Below are 14,200 nucleotides of genomic sequence, written 5' to 3' on the forward strand. Positions count from 1 at the left end.
TCCTTTCCTTTCCTTTCCTTTCCTTTCCTTTCCTTTCCTTTCCTTTCTTTTCCTTTCCTTTCCTTCTTTTCCTTGTTTGTTTTTGAACCTAAGTCACCCTATTTTGCCCAGGCTGAAAGTGTAGCAGACATTCATGTGACATCCCACTGTTGATTATCATGGAAATTTTGACCTCTGTGTTTATGATCTGAGATGTTCTGACCTCCATGGACAGCCTGATGGCCCCTATCTCAAAAAAGACTCACTATATTGGTGCCAAATGTATTATGAACACCTGGATGGCTTTGGCTTTATTGTAATTTAAATAATGCACTAGCCTCAGCCTTCCTAGTGGCATGCACAACAGGTATATTCCCCTATAACCAACTTGTTACTTCCTTTCCATGACATATGGAAAATGGAGAAAGAGCATAAAACGAAATGAGTAATTATGAGTATATTAAAAACTAGAAGGTGCTAACACTTCAAGTCAGATCCTATATTCTGCATCATATTTGAGCTATAAAGTATGGCAAAAGCAGTGATTCATGGACAGGGTGAGGATCTGGGTTACTTAATTATTTATAAAAATTTCAATGAACTTTTTCTTCTTCAGTCATAAGCTGTTCCTTGGATGAAAGTCTCAACTTATTAGACCTTTATTCTTAGTCTCCCCAGCTTGATAGGACCATCTAAATCTTGCACTGTTCTGGCACAGGCTTTTAAAATCCATGGTTTCTTTCTGGGGTGTAATTGGGGGGGGCAGGTAGAAAAATCATACAATATGCGAAAGCTAGTAGATAAGAAGCCTTTTCTCCCCAAGGTTAGTATAAGGGAAAAAAATTCCTTGTCTGATAAGCACCTATTTTCTCCTTAACATATTTCAGTAGGACACTTTTAAGTTCAATTTAAAACAATAACAACAACAGCCTTCTAACTATCAGGACTATTCAAGATTAGATTTGACTGCCTTGTGAGATAGTGAGCTCTTCCTCATTCAATATATTTTCTCTTGCTGATCCCAAATTCTTCATTGTCCTTTTTTTCCTGGAAATTAAATTATTGCAAATATAATTCTTTGGTTTATTACAATTGAATGATTTCCTTTATATAATCCTTTGCTGAGTGTAAACTCTCATGCCTTTGAAGAAGGTAATGATTTGATGGCGACTGTGCTAGTCTTGGAGTCGGGAATGCCTAATTTCCAATCTTAGTGTATACTTACTAGCTATACAGTAAGGACAAGTCATTTCACCTCTGTAAGACTAGCTTTCCTCAAGGTTCAGAGGAAGGCTTGTTGATCTCTTTGGGGATATTTTTATAAGTAATTACTATATAGGCATGTATGGGACACAATGCCCTCTGTGGCCACTTCTGTCTCTGAGGATTAACATAGTGCAATGAAATGATGATTACTAGATCAGGGAGCTAGATTTTTGAAGTGGATATAGTGTCATGCTAGGAGTCAAGAAGATTCATTTTCCTGTGTTCAAATCTGACTTCAGACACTTACTAGCTATGTGACCTTGGGCAAATTACTTAATCCTGTTTAATTCCCTTTCCTCATCTATAAAATGAACTTTATAAGGAAATGGAAAATCACTGCAATATCTTTGCCAAGAAAACCCAAAATGGCATCATAAGGAGTTGGGAAATGATTAAACAACAGATTTGAATGTGAAAAAAAAATTCCAACTCTGTCACTTGCTATCTAGCTGTGTGATGTTAGGCAAGCCAGTTAAAATTTCTGAAACTTGCTTTCCTCATCTGTAAAAATGACAAGGTTGTGCTGACTAAGTAACGAACAAGGGCCCTTTCAACTCTAAATCTGTGATTCTGTTTTGATAAATTTAGGAGGAATGGGGCTAATAAGAGAAGAAGCTTGCTACTACCTCTTCCGTATTTCTCTTTTATTAAACATGGAAGAAGAAACACTGCTTTTGGCCTCTTGAGTTTTCTTTTGAAGCAGGGAAAAAATAAGCAGAAAAGCAAGATGACTTCTTGTATATTTTGTTGAACATAGCCCTCCTCCAATATCAATTTACTTGTAGACTTGAAGGGAATTTTGAGTAGGTCATGGGGAAAGGCTAAGTTATCCCATGACCTTTGTATCATTGCGGTAATTGGGTATATTCTTTTCCTAATTCTAACTACTTCTTTCTTTATGTTTATATGAATCTTCTGCTGCTTCTCTGATTTCTTCATATTTCTCGCATCTAATACTGAAGCAATATTACATTATATTTACCTAATGAAATTTGCTTAGCAATTTCCCAAAGGATATCTATTTTTGTCCTAGTTCTATGTTACCCCCAAATTATTGCCACGAATATTTGTTATTTAAATGACCTTTGTTTCTGTATTCCATCCCCTTGGGCTACATGCCTTACAATGGGATACTCTAATCAAGGTTATGGTCATGGGACACCCTTTCAATGCACCAGAATAACATGGGCTATTTTACATACACACACATCTATCTATCTATCTATATCTATCTATCTATCTATCTATCTATCTATCTATCTATCTATCTATCTATCATCTATCTATCTATCTATCTATCTATCTATCTATCTATCTATCTATCTATCATCTATCTCTATCTATCTATCTATCTATCTATCTATCTATCTATCTATCTATCTATCTATCTATCTATCTATCTATCTGTTTGTCTATTTATCTATAACCTATTTTTATGTTTCTCCCATATAATTTCCAATTAATAAGAGATTTCCTTAAAGTCCACCTTTGTGTTATGTGTTAGATAATGTAAGTATGTATGTGTGTATGTCCCTTTTTTTATTTTGTTGTTTGCTTACTTGTTTAGACCTCTGATTGCATAGGTGTGAGAGATTCCCAAAGTGGAAACTCCCTTTACTATGCAAATCACTGACTGCTTAAATTAATAGTCTTTAAGAGTTGTCTGGGGTATTAAGATGTTAAATAATTTGCCTCATGTCATTCAGCCAGCATTAATCAGAAGTAGAACTTGAGCCTCAGCCACCTGACTCTGAGGCTGGCTGTCACTTCACTATGGTATCTATTCTGTTTAGCTGGAGAAAAGGACATTTATTGATTGTTGTGACTAGCTGCACTTGCCGACATGTATATATACATTTTGTAGAGCAATGTATAGTCAATATGTGGTCAGTAAGAAAAGAAGACAAGGCTGTTGACTTAACTCTTCACCATACATATGTATTGAAATCCTCTCATTTTAAAAAGAAAATGGCAAAAGTGAGAATAATTATATGCACAGATATGATTCTGGGAAAGAAAAAAAATAGAAAAGTGAGATTATATACAACCTATTTTGGAACTACCAAAATTAGAAGGGTCAGCAACAAAAGGAAAGGACAGATAGAATAGTATTAAGATCTAAAGAAGTGGATGAGATGGTGAGAATTCTTGTCATGCACTCAGGTAATCAAAAATATCAAGAAAAAAAGAGACAAACAATTAAAGAAAAGACCATAAGCAAGCAACATTTAGGTGCATCATTAGAAAACAAGGGAAGACCTTGTGGAGAAGTGGAGTCATTTAATTAGACCATACCCCAGGACAATGTAAGATCAAGCCAGGATTGGCATACAGTTGATTAGTTTTATAGTTTAACTTACAGTTGATTAGTTTTATAGTTTAACTTTAAGAAGACAGAAAATAATAATAATTAGAGGATGGGTAGTAAGGAGGAAGGAGTTTCAAATTCCATTTTTGGGGGGAGTTGAACAAAACCGTTTCCATGAAGAAAGAATTTTCAAAAGCAATCAAGCAACATAAAGGATATAGTGAAGATGGCAGAATGGAGGATAAAGTGAAGACCCTAAAAGGAAAATAGTATATCCAGAAACATCTAAGGAGGTCTAAACTTATAATAAAGATATGGAAAAATGGAGATATGATAGTAAAATCACATAAAAGAAGCTAAAGGTCCAAGAACAAGTAGGACAAAGAAGTGGTTTATTGATGTATCTTACACAAATACCAACCTTCAAGTTAAAACCAAAATACTGTTCCAGGGCAGAGAAACCTGTCAGAGAGAAGAATATTAGAGAGAAAGAGACACATAAAAACTAAGTTTCTGAATGTGTCACTACAAAGGATTATGGGAATCTTTTGCTCTTGGAGATAACCAAGATGATGAAGGGGGAGAAATAGAATAGAGAAGTTATAGTTACAAAGAAATAATTTATAGGAAAGGGAAGAGGAGAAGAACAAAGAATCATAATCTTGGGAATAATAACTCTCTGGGACAAAAGAAATATAGGAAGCCTATAAATATTAAAAAATCCAGGAAGAGAATTGGCCAGAAGGGTAAAACACATTATACAATAAAAATGTGAAAGTATTGGGTTTCCACCCTCCCCGAGAAATTTGATATATAATATCTTCAGAAAGTTTATGGCTTTTGTTTTGTTTTGGGAAAAGAATTGTAAATATGCAAATATGTAAATTTTATTAAATAATGGAACAACCCAGGAGGAGATAATGAATTTGAAAGTGCTTTGGAAAATATACAATGTGCTATCTAAATGTCAGTCACTCTTATCCTTGCCTGTAATTGAGATAAATTAATCCACCTCTATGCTACCTTTGTTCTTGTCAATTTCAGTGAAAAGTAGAGGCTAGCCTAAGGCATAGCTTATTGTACTGCTACTGACCTAATAAACAAACATCTGGAATTCTTTGTCTCTACATCACTGTTGATAGTAATTCTCTTCTTTTATTGCTTGTTCTTTGATTTAATACCTCCCAGTATGTTTCACTGTGTAAACATAGGGTTTTTAGGCTCATTTCAATTGCAAAGTTGAAATGGACCTCAGAGGTTATTTAGTTCAATCCTTGATCACCCCAACACTGCCAACATATTCACAACATGAATTTTATCTATAACATTTTCTAGATATTGCCATTCAGTCTCTGCTTGAATATCGTGGTGAGGAAGAATTCAGTCTTCAAGGCAATCCACGTGTGGATAGATTTAATTGTTAAGAAGTTTTTTTCAGAATTATTGATCACAATCTATTTCCCTTTAATCACTGCTAAGTGGTCCTATTTCTGCCCTTCAGGATCAAGCAGAGAAAACCTAATACTTCTCCCACATGACAAATTGTTAAAAATTTCTTTTATATCTTTCCCTGAATTTCCATTTCCCCACTCTGAACACCCACACTTCCTTCAGCTAATTCTTACACAGCAACATGCTGGTAATTTCTGTTTGAATTAACTTCAATTTGTTAGCAGCTCTAAAATATGGTGTGTAGAACTGAATGGAGAACCCCAAATATCATAAATCAAGAGGAATATTACCATCTCTTAACCAAAGTTGTATTCCCTCTATAATTCACATGACATATGACGGGAAGCTTACTACCACACAAAGCAGCTCATTAGATTTTTGAAGTTTTTCTTATATTTAACTTAAATCAACATTCTGATAATTTTGTGCCACTGTTCTTCATCCTTCCTTCTATTACAACAAGGAAGTTCTAATCCTTCTACTTACTGTTCCCCCCAATTATTCAGTGTGCTTCGTCTATCACCTTCTCTACCTTGTATGCTAATTTTGCTAATGAATACAGCTTAACGTTAGGTTTGTTTTATTACTATTTCACATTAATGAATCATATTTATCACGCAGCTCTTTAAAACTCTTGCCTTTTTTTATAGTCCCATAGTGCTCCCCTGACTTGGACATGTGTTAGTGGATTTGTTGAACCCAAGTGCCAATTCCTATACCAATTTCTATTCTCTTTCATTTTAGCTTCAGCCCCACTGTTTCTTTTCTATTCACATCTCTGCAGATGCTGATTCTTTTGTCCAGTGTATTGGCTTTCACTCCCTGCCTTGTGCCATATTTAAATCATATCATCATGGAAACTCTGCCTTCATTCAAGTTAGATAAAGATTTATATTTACTCATGGTATAGATTTAAAAATGAAATTAATATATTGAATGCAGTATGAGTTTACCCAGTAGAGCAAATAGCTACTGTACCATTACTCTTTGATACTTGACTTATAGCTCTCAATCTTCACCTCACATACAGGGTGATACAAAGTGCTTTCCTTGTCATTGCTGTATGTGTGTATGCATCTTGTTATTTTTCTAGAATATTCTACATAGAACATTTTCTCTGAATTAGAATTTAAAATCTCTCTCATATTTAAAATGTGATATTCATGACAAACCTTGAGTTATTTCTCATCCATTTCCAGGCAACTATAGATAGCTTTCACAAAGCAAATGAGAACATACATAAAGTGAGATTGGGAAGCAGCAATGATTTAAAAAATGAATAGAGCATACTTGATGTGAAACATTTTCATCCTACCTGAATGTCATGAATCTACAGAAGTCATTCTCAACAATACCAAAGCATTATAGCAGTCTGCAGAATTTATGATGGCAACTTGCTTATGTGAATTTCCATATTCTGTAAATAGTTATTTTTTAATTGTGTAGAGATCATAGAGATGAAAAGAAAGTCATATGTACCATTTTAAGCCTAGGTAAGCGAGCTTCATTTTTAATTTTTTTTAATAAATGTAACAGAACACAAATATTACACCTGAACAGAGCATTGCCCTTTTTGGACCTCTGTCCCCTTTGATCTGATTCCCTATCCCCATGAATTATGATTGTTATTTCTTAGCTTTCAATATTCAGGATACAGCTCACCTCTTCCTGAAAGTCTTCTCTGAGTCATTAAAAGATAAAAAACATATCCTTTCCCTATACTTAACACAGAGTCAAGGTATCATAAAAAATAGTATTGTACTTGATAGAAATAAGACTTTATCATTAATCCTCAGTCACTAATTCACAATGTTACATATTGTAAAAGTCATTTACTATCTGAAGAGAACATGAAAAGTAATTAATCCAAACTTTTAACCAAAGTAGCATTTCTCTACAACATGCATGACATATGATGGGGAATTTACTACTAAACATAGCAGCTCTGGATTTTTGAAGCTCTTAACATTTTTCTTATATTTAATTTAAATCATCATTCCAGCAATTTGACTACACTAATTTTTTAATTTTTTTTCTTTAAGCAATCGGTGTTGAGCAACTTGCTCAAGGTTACACAGCCAGGTATTTCTGGGTGTGGTGCTAAGTATCTGAGCCTGGATTTGATCCCCAGGTCATTCCAACACTGGGACCAGTGCTCTTACTCACTGTGCTACCTGGCCGCCCCCCCCCCCTTTTTAAAATTACTACACTAGTTTTAATCCTTCTAGCATAATGGAGTTTTAAATCTTCTTTTACTGCCCTCCCATCTTTGTCTATTGATATTATACAAGCCATATTCATATATACTATAGTGTCTACAACAGTATACTTTATAAAACTCTTTGCTAAAATGAGTATATGTGTGGCAGCTCCCAGGTAAAATAATATAGCAAATATTTATTAAGTACTTACTGTGTACAAATCATTAAGGAAATACAATTCTAAATAGGCCACAGTCCCAGACATTGAAGAGCTTAAAACCTACAAGGGGAAGAAAATACCTAACCCAACAATTATAATATGTAATATTTCATAGGTGTATTAGAATCAAAATGTAAATTGTTTTTTAAGAACTGAGATCCAAGGTCATAACCAGTCAAGGTATCATGGAAGGTTAATGAGGGAGAAAAAGAATTTGAGATGAGTTCTAAAGACAGAGAGTAATTCAAGATGTAAGAAAAATGAAAGGAAATTCTAGGCATCAGAGAAAACTGAAACAAAGGAATGGCAGAGCATAAGCATAGTTTGTTGGGGTATAGAGAGAGGTTTAGTTTTGCTGGAGCAAAGTACAGTTAGTGCAACTGTATGAGTAAAAACTATCAAATTTCAATGACACCAGGTAGTAGAATGCCTTTATTGCAGGGCAGAGAAATATGAATTTTATTCAGTAGATAATATGGAGTTACTGAACATTCCTTTAAAGAGGAGGGACATAACTAGAGGTGTATATGAGAATGATAAATGTTAGAAGTTATATAAAGTTAGGAAAGAGATAAAGAAGACTGAGCTAACGGGAAAGGAGGTACTAAGTCAATTTTACAGAAATACAGAATCTCTGAATTGGAAGAGACTTCAGAGACCATCTTGTCCAATCCATGCATAAATAAGAATCCTCTGTTGAACATCCATATCCAATGATAACTCAGTCTTTTCTTGAAGAACTCTATTAAGGAGGAAATATCTACCTTTAAAGGTAGCTCATTTCTTGGGTAGTCAATAAATAGTTAAGACAGGGGAGATGGAATGTGCCTTGTTTTCCATTGCCACTTCCAGGGTCTCATTTTTCCTCCTTCAATCAATGCTACTTCTCTGCTTTTGAGTTTCATGCTATTCATACCTACCACCCAATAAAAAATCCTGGTACCAGTTGTCTACAGATGCCTGTAATGGTAATGGGAATTTTAATCTCTTCCTTCCCTGCTTTGAAGATAAACTCTGCTCCCTAATAGGCTCAATGTAGTCACATGGAGCCTATGGTGGAAGGCGCTTGCTGAAGGGTGGAGCAGAACCCACAGGTAGATGGAAGTGAGAGCTAGCTAGACTGGGAAGAGGAGATGACACATCCCAGGGAGTCAGTCAGACTTGAGAATAAAAATATTGGTATGTGGGAAGGCTAAAGGTGCTGTGGATCTCTGTGCTATTATGGCTTATTAACTTTGCCACTATGATGGAATCAGCTTAATGGTTTTGGGATTTGGTTTTCTGGTGTCTGAATAAATGTTTTGCTTCTTTCTTCTATATGGGGAGTCTGTTATATTTTGAGATCACACACCATGCAGGTATGTTTATAGTGATTGTGGGCACTGTGAATATTGCATTGGTGCTACAATGCCCAGCTCATTTCTCTTCCTTCTTCAATGAGTTTGGTTACCTGGTGTAATGCCAAGCAAAAGCAACTTCCAAGGTCTGGAATACCAGAATAGTAACTCTCTATTTTATTCAGTGACAAATTAAAGCAAAACATTCACAGAACAGGGAAAATCAAAATATAGCATTAGCCAAGTGTAATTCAATAATTTCCAAGTACTAATCCACTCCTGGGCAGTATATTCATTTAGTCAATCACAGTCTCTCTTCTCAAATGGAGATTAGTTTCCAATTATAAACAAAGTACATTCATTTGGTCAGTCACAGAGCACAAAAAGGTCAAAAGTTTCCCACCCCTGGATCACATCTGAATTACCATTATCATCAGTTAATGCCAAGCACCTTCTCAAAAGGGGCAGTGAAGAGCACAAAGGCCATCTACCTCTGAGATACAACAAGGTTAAGATATTACCACAACATTCAATACCCAAAGAGAGGTCTTTTCTTCATCTTGACCCAACTTAAGTTCTCAGTAATCTCTGTTCCTGGGTAGACAAAACTTAGCAAAGCCACAAGATACATAGCCAGTGTCCTCATCAATTCACTCTCTGCCTACAGAACAGTCTCAGGACACCTGAAAACATCATCAAGACCCTCTTCCAGGATTTCTGTAAACATACAACAAGAAAATCCTTCTTCATGGCTTCTGCAACAACAGAAAGATTCCAGAACCTCTGCAACAACAGCACTGTCCTTTTACCAGCAGATGAATATGGCAAAACAATATTAAAACAGACAGACAAAATACCGGCATCACAGCCATATCTCCTCAGTCCTTGGCAGCTCCAGGTGACAGTTCTCAAAAGTCCTGGGCAGCTCCAATTGGCCCTCAACAATCTTCTTTCTCTCTGCCTCCATGATGCTGCTTTCAGAAGTTCTTCTGTCTCTCTCTGCTTGGGCCTGTCTCTTAATCCATGGCACCAGCTGCTCCCAGTTCAGCCCTCTCTTTTCATGTCAACAAGTCTATCCCACAAGTGGGATTCACAAGCTCTGGGTTTCAACACTCAACCAGAAAACCAAGCCAATATAGGGGGATCTTTAAATTCCTTTATTATTATACCTGGTTTGCAATTTTTCTCTTTTCCCCAACTCCTGGCCTCATATTGGAGTACTTAAATATACAAGTTGATTCTCCCTTAAGTATATTCATTTTCTTAACCTTCTTTCTTCCTGCTACTCCTCCAGTTCACCTCAGCCACACACAAAGATGGTCATACCATTGATCTCGCCATCACCCACAAATGTACCACCTTCATGTCAAAAATTCTGAAATATCTTTATCTAACCATAATCTCTTTTTTTGTCTCTCCTGCCTTCTTTTACATACATCTTTATTTGCACCTTGACCTTCAATCCCTTAACCCCTCAAATCTCTTACAGGTCATTTCCCCAGCTTTGGTCACTCTTTTCTCCTCGTTTTGCCTTCCTGGTGAGACAGTTCAACTCTATTTCGTCCTCTTCTCTTGAATCCCTAGCACCATTATCATACTGAAGATTATGTCTAGACAACTTCAGCCTTGAATCACTCCCACCATTTTATTTCTTTATGCTTATATATGTGGTGCTGAATGAAGGTAGGGAAAAACACAAAACTGTTCTGAGTCCACTACAAATTTATGCTATATAACCTTAACTGAACCCTCACTGCTCTCAGAAATACTACTATACATCCCTTAAAAACTGACTATTTTATTTTCCACAACAGCTTTTCCAAACCTTTTCATACCTCTTCAAACCTCCCATGGGTTTCTTTCCCTTTACTTTTCAGTGAAGAGCCTTGCCTCATGTTCTATGAAAAAAATTGAGTTCATTTGTTGTGAACTCCCTTTTCCTCATTTCCTGTCACTGAGATTCATTTTGTTACATTCTTTTCCTTCATTCCTACTTCACAAGATGAAATAAGCTTACTTTTTACCAAGGCTAATCCCTCCCCTAGTTCTAGCAATCCCATTATATCCTCTCTGTTCTGCCCTGCCCCAGCAATGCCCTCACTTTTTACACTTATTTTCAAACTCTCCCTCTCTTTTGGATCATTTCCTAGTGCCTACAAACATGTTGCTGCCTCCTCTATCCTACAAAAGCCCTTATTTGATCCTTCTATCCTTGCCAACTATCATAATCTGTCTCTTCTGCCTTTTTGTAGCTTAATTCCTAATAAAGGTTGTCTAATATAGGTGTTTTCCTCTTTCTCTCCTTTTACTCCCTTCTTAACCTTTTACAATCTAGCTTCCCACATCATCTTTCTTTTGAAACAACTTTCTTTGAATTTCATAATGATCTCTCATTTGCCAAATCCATTATCCTTTGATCAGTCCTCATTCTTCTTGACCTCTCTTCAGCCTTTGACTCTGTTGATCACTGTCTCATCCTTGATACTCTCTTCTATGTAGGTTTTCAGTATAACACTCTATCCTGGTTTTATTCCCACCTATATGACCACTATTCTGTCTCCTTTGTTCTATCCTCAGCCAAATCACACCCTATAACTCTAGCTGTCCCTTAAAGTTCTATAGTTGGTCTCCTTTTCTTTTTCCTCTGAATGCCTTCAGTTAATGATATTATCAATTTCTATGGATTAAATTACCATCTTTTTGCTGACAATCTTAAAATCTGCCTTTCTTGCCCCAGACTCTCTCCTGACCTTGAATTTCACTTCTCTATCTTTCAGACATATCAAACTGGATTCCAGTAGACTTCTTGAGCTCAGTATTTCCAAAATATAAATGATCTTGCCCCCTATAAACCACTCCTTCCCCTTCCTTGTTACCATAGAAGGCAACACCATTCTCCTAGTGTCCTGACTCATAACCTAGGTATCATCTTGGATTCCTCATTCTATTACCTCCATACAAACTCTTCCCAAGGCCTGTCAATTTCACCTTTGCAACATCTCTCCAAAAAGTTTCATTCCCTTCTCTGACAATATTACCACTCTTGTATAGACTCTCATAACTTCAGATCTTGATTTCTATAATAGTCTGCTGGAGAGTGCACCTGACTCAATTCTCTCCCTATTCCAATCTCTCCTCTACTGTGTGGCTTTTTTTTTCATGACACTAAGTTATCCTCCCCTGTCTAAGAAATACTTCTTTTCCCTATTCCCTTTAGTATCAATATAATCTCCTCTGTTTAGCATTGAAAGCCATTCATATCATGGTTCCTCATTCACTTTCCAATCCCTTCAGATATTTCCTCTTTAACTGCTCTCCATGGCCCAGCCATATGGATCCACTTGCTAATTTCTCACATATTACAATCTGTCTCTTGTCTCTAGACCTTTGCAGTGGCTGTCCTACATGCCTTGAATACTCTATGAAAACACCCACACTTTAATCTCTGACTTCCTTTAGGACTCAGATCAAGTACCACCTTTTTAATGAGCCTTTTTCTGAACCCTAGCCCCAGTAGAAGCTCCCTCCCTTCCAGTGTTAACTTGTATTTGATTTGTATATGACATCCATCTCTCTGTCTGTCTCTCTCTCTCTCTCTCTCTCTGTCTCTCTCTCTGTCTCTCTCTGTCTCTCTGTCTCTCTCTGTCTCTCTCTGTCTGTCTCTCTCTCTCTCTGTCTCTCTCTCTCTCTCTCTGTCTCTCTCTCTCTCCATAGTATTTCCTTTATAAGTTTATTAAACTCTTGAAGGAAGGACAGTTTCACTTCGGTTTGTGTATTCCTAGAATTTAGCAAAGCAACTGATTGACATAACATGAATTAAAATTCATCTTCAATATAAAGCCTTTCTTGACTCTCAATTATTAATGTTCACTTACCCTGACTACCTGTAATGGCAAACAAAATGGTACTTGGCTCCTTGTTTCAGTTATTCAAATACTTAGCTCCTTGTTTCAGCTCTTCAAGTGCCTTTGAGCCTCACCTGTGATTATATCATGCCTTTGTTAGAAACAGAACCTGTGAAGCCCACAGTGGGAGGAACTTTCCAAAGATCAGAACAGGAAGGAAGTAAGATGAGGAGCAGAACAGGAAGAAGTAGAGTCAGTAATAGCTTGAGCATGAGTTGGGACTGAGCAGAACTGGGAGGAAGGATGACTTCTGGTGCCAGCACTCTGCCTGTCTGTTCTGCCTATGTTGATGTTATTTTGTCAGACCTGTCTTCTAACAGTACTTTGCTGTTGTTATAGAAAACCCTGGGACCTTAATGATAGTTTAGAAACCCTGAAAGAAGACTTTCCTCTAGAAGTCCTGGAGGAGGGTTTTACTGATGTTTTCAGAGTTCCTGGGACTTTACTGGTAGTGTGTATTTGGTTTCTCAGACAGAAGCACTGTCTGTTGGTCTGTGTTAATTTTTCAGACAGAGACTCTGTTTGTCTGTGCTGATTTTACAGGCAGAAAGTGAATTGATGAAAGTGCCGGTAATGTGTGTGCATATTGTTGTAACTCTACTAAGCTTGATGTGTGTAGATACTGTTGTGACTCTGCTAAACTTTGTCTTCCCAGAAACAGAAATGTTGAGGAGCTTGAGGTGGGCTGGTCACCATGAGCTTCAACCTGGAGCAGGAGCTGGAATGGGAGCTGGTACAAGAGCTGGGAGCTACCTACCTGTGAATCCAAGTGACAGTTGGGTGAATTCAGGCAAGAGCTGGGAGCATGGAAGAAGAGCCATGGAGTTTGGAAGTCAGTCTTGAGTCAAGATGAAATGACCTTTACTTGGGTACTTAGTGCTGACTGACAGAATTATGATTTACTGGACCTAGGGGTGGGAGACCTTTGTACTTTGTACCCCTTAGGGATGATTGGAAGACAGTCTCCAATCAAGATGAAAGAAGACTTTAGATGGGTACTTTATATTGATTGATTGAGATTATGACTTATTGAATGATATCTTTTGTTTAAGACTATGTGGCCACCTTAGTAATAAGTTATGTTATATTGTTGTGAATGCTGTAACTTTAGTTTCTGTGAATGTTTTGCTTTAGTTTATTGCTGAATAAACAGAGAGTTACCTATACTTTTCAATCAGAACCTTAAAGGTATTCACAGCTGCAATCCTCTGGAGAGCTACTTTTGCTTGGCTTTATTTATATTTGTTCTGCTTATAAGAATATGTAACCTTATTCTCTTCCCATTACAATGTAAATTTCTTGAGATTAAGCATTGTTTGATTCTTTAAGTTTCTATGCCTTATAGCTAGCACAGTGCCTGGCATTTAATAAGTAGTTCTTAAATTCTTGTCAATTGAATGAATGATTGATTGATTCTGATTGATTTACTTTGGATGCTCCTCCTCCTCCATCCCCAATGTAATCATTATTGTTCAGAAAACTCTGGTGCCCCAAACTGAATAATGAATGCCAGATATGGATGGCTCTTTGTT

This window comes from Petaurus breviceps, unplaced genomic scaffold (genome assembly GCF_028583685.1).
Source record: "Petaurus breviceps papuanus isolate PSGF00001 unplaced genomic scaffold, PetGlider_PUasm1.0 38, whole genome shotgun sequence".
Taxonomy (NCBI): Eukaryota; Metazoa; Chordata; class Mammalia; order Diprotodontia; family Petauridae; genus Petaurus; species Petaurus breviceps.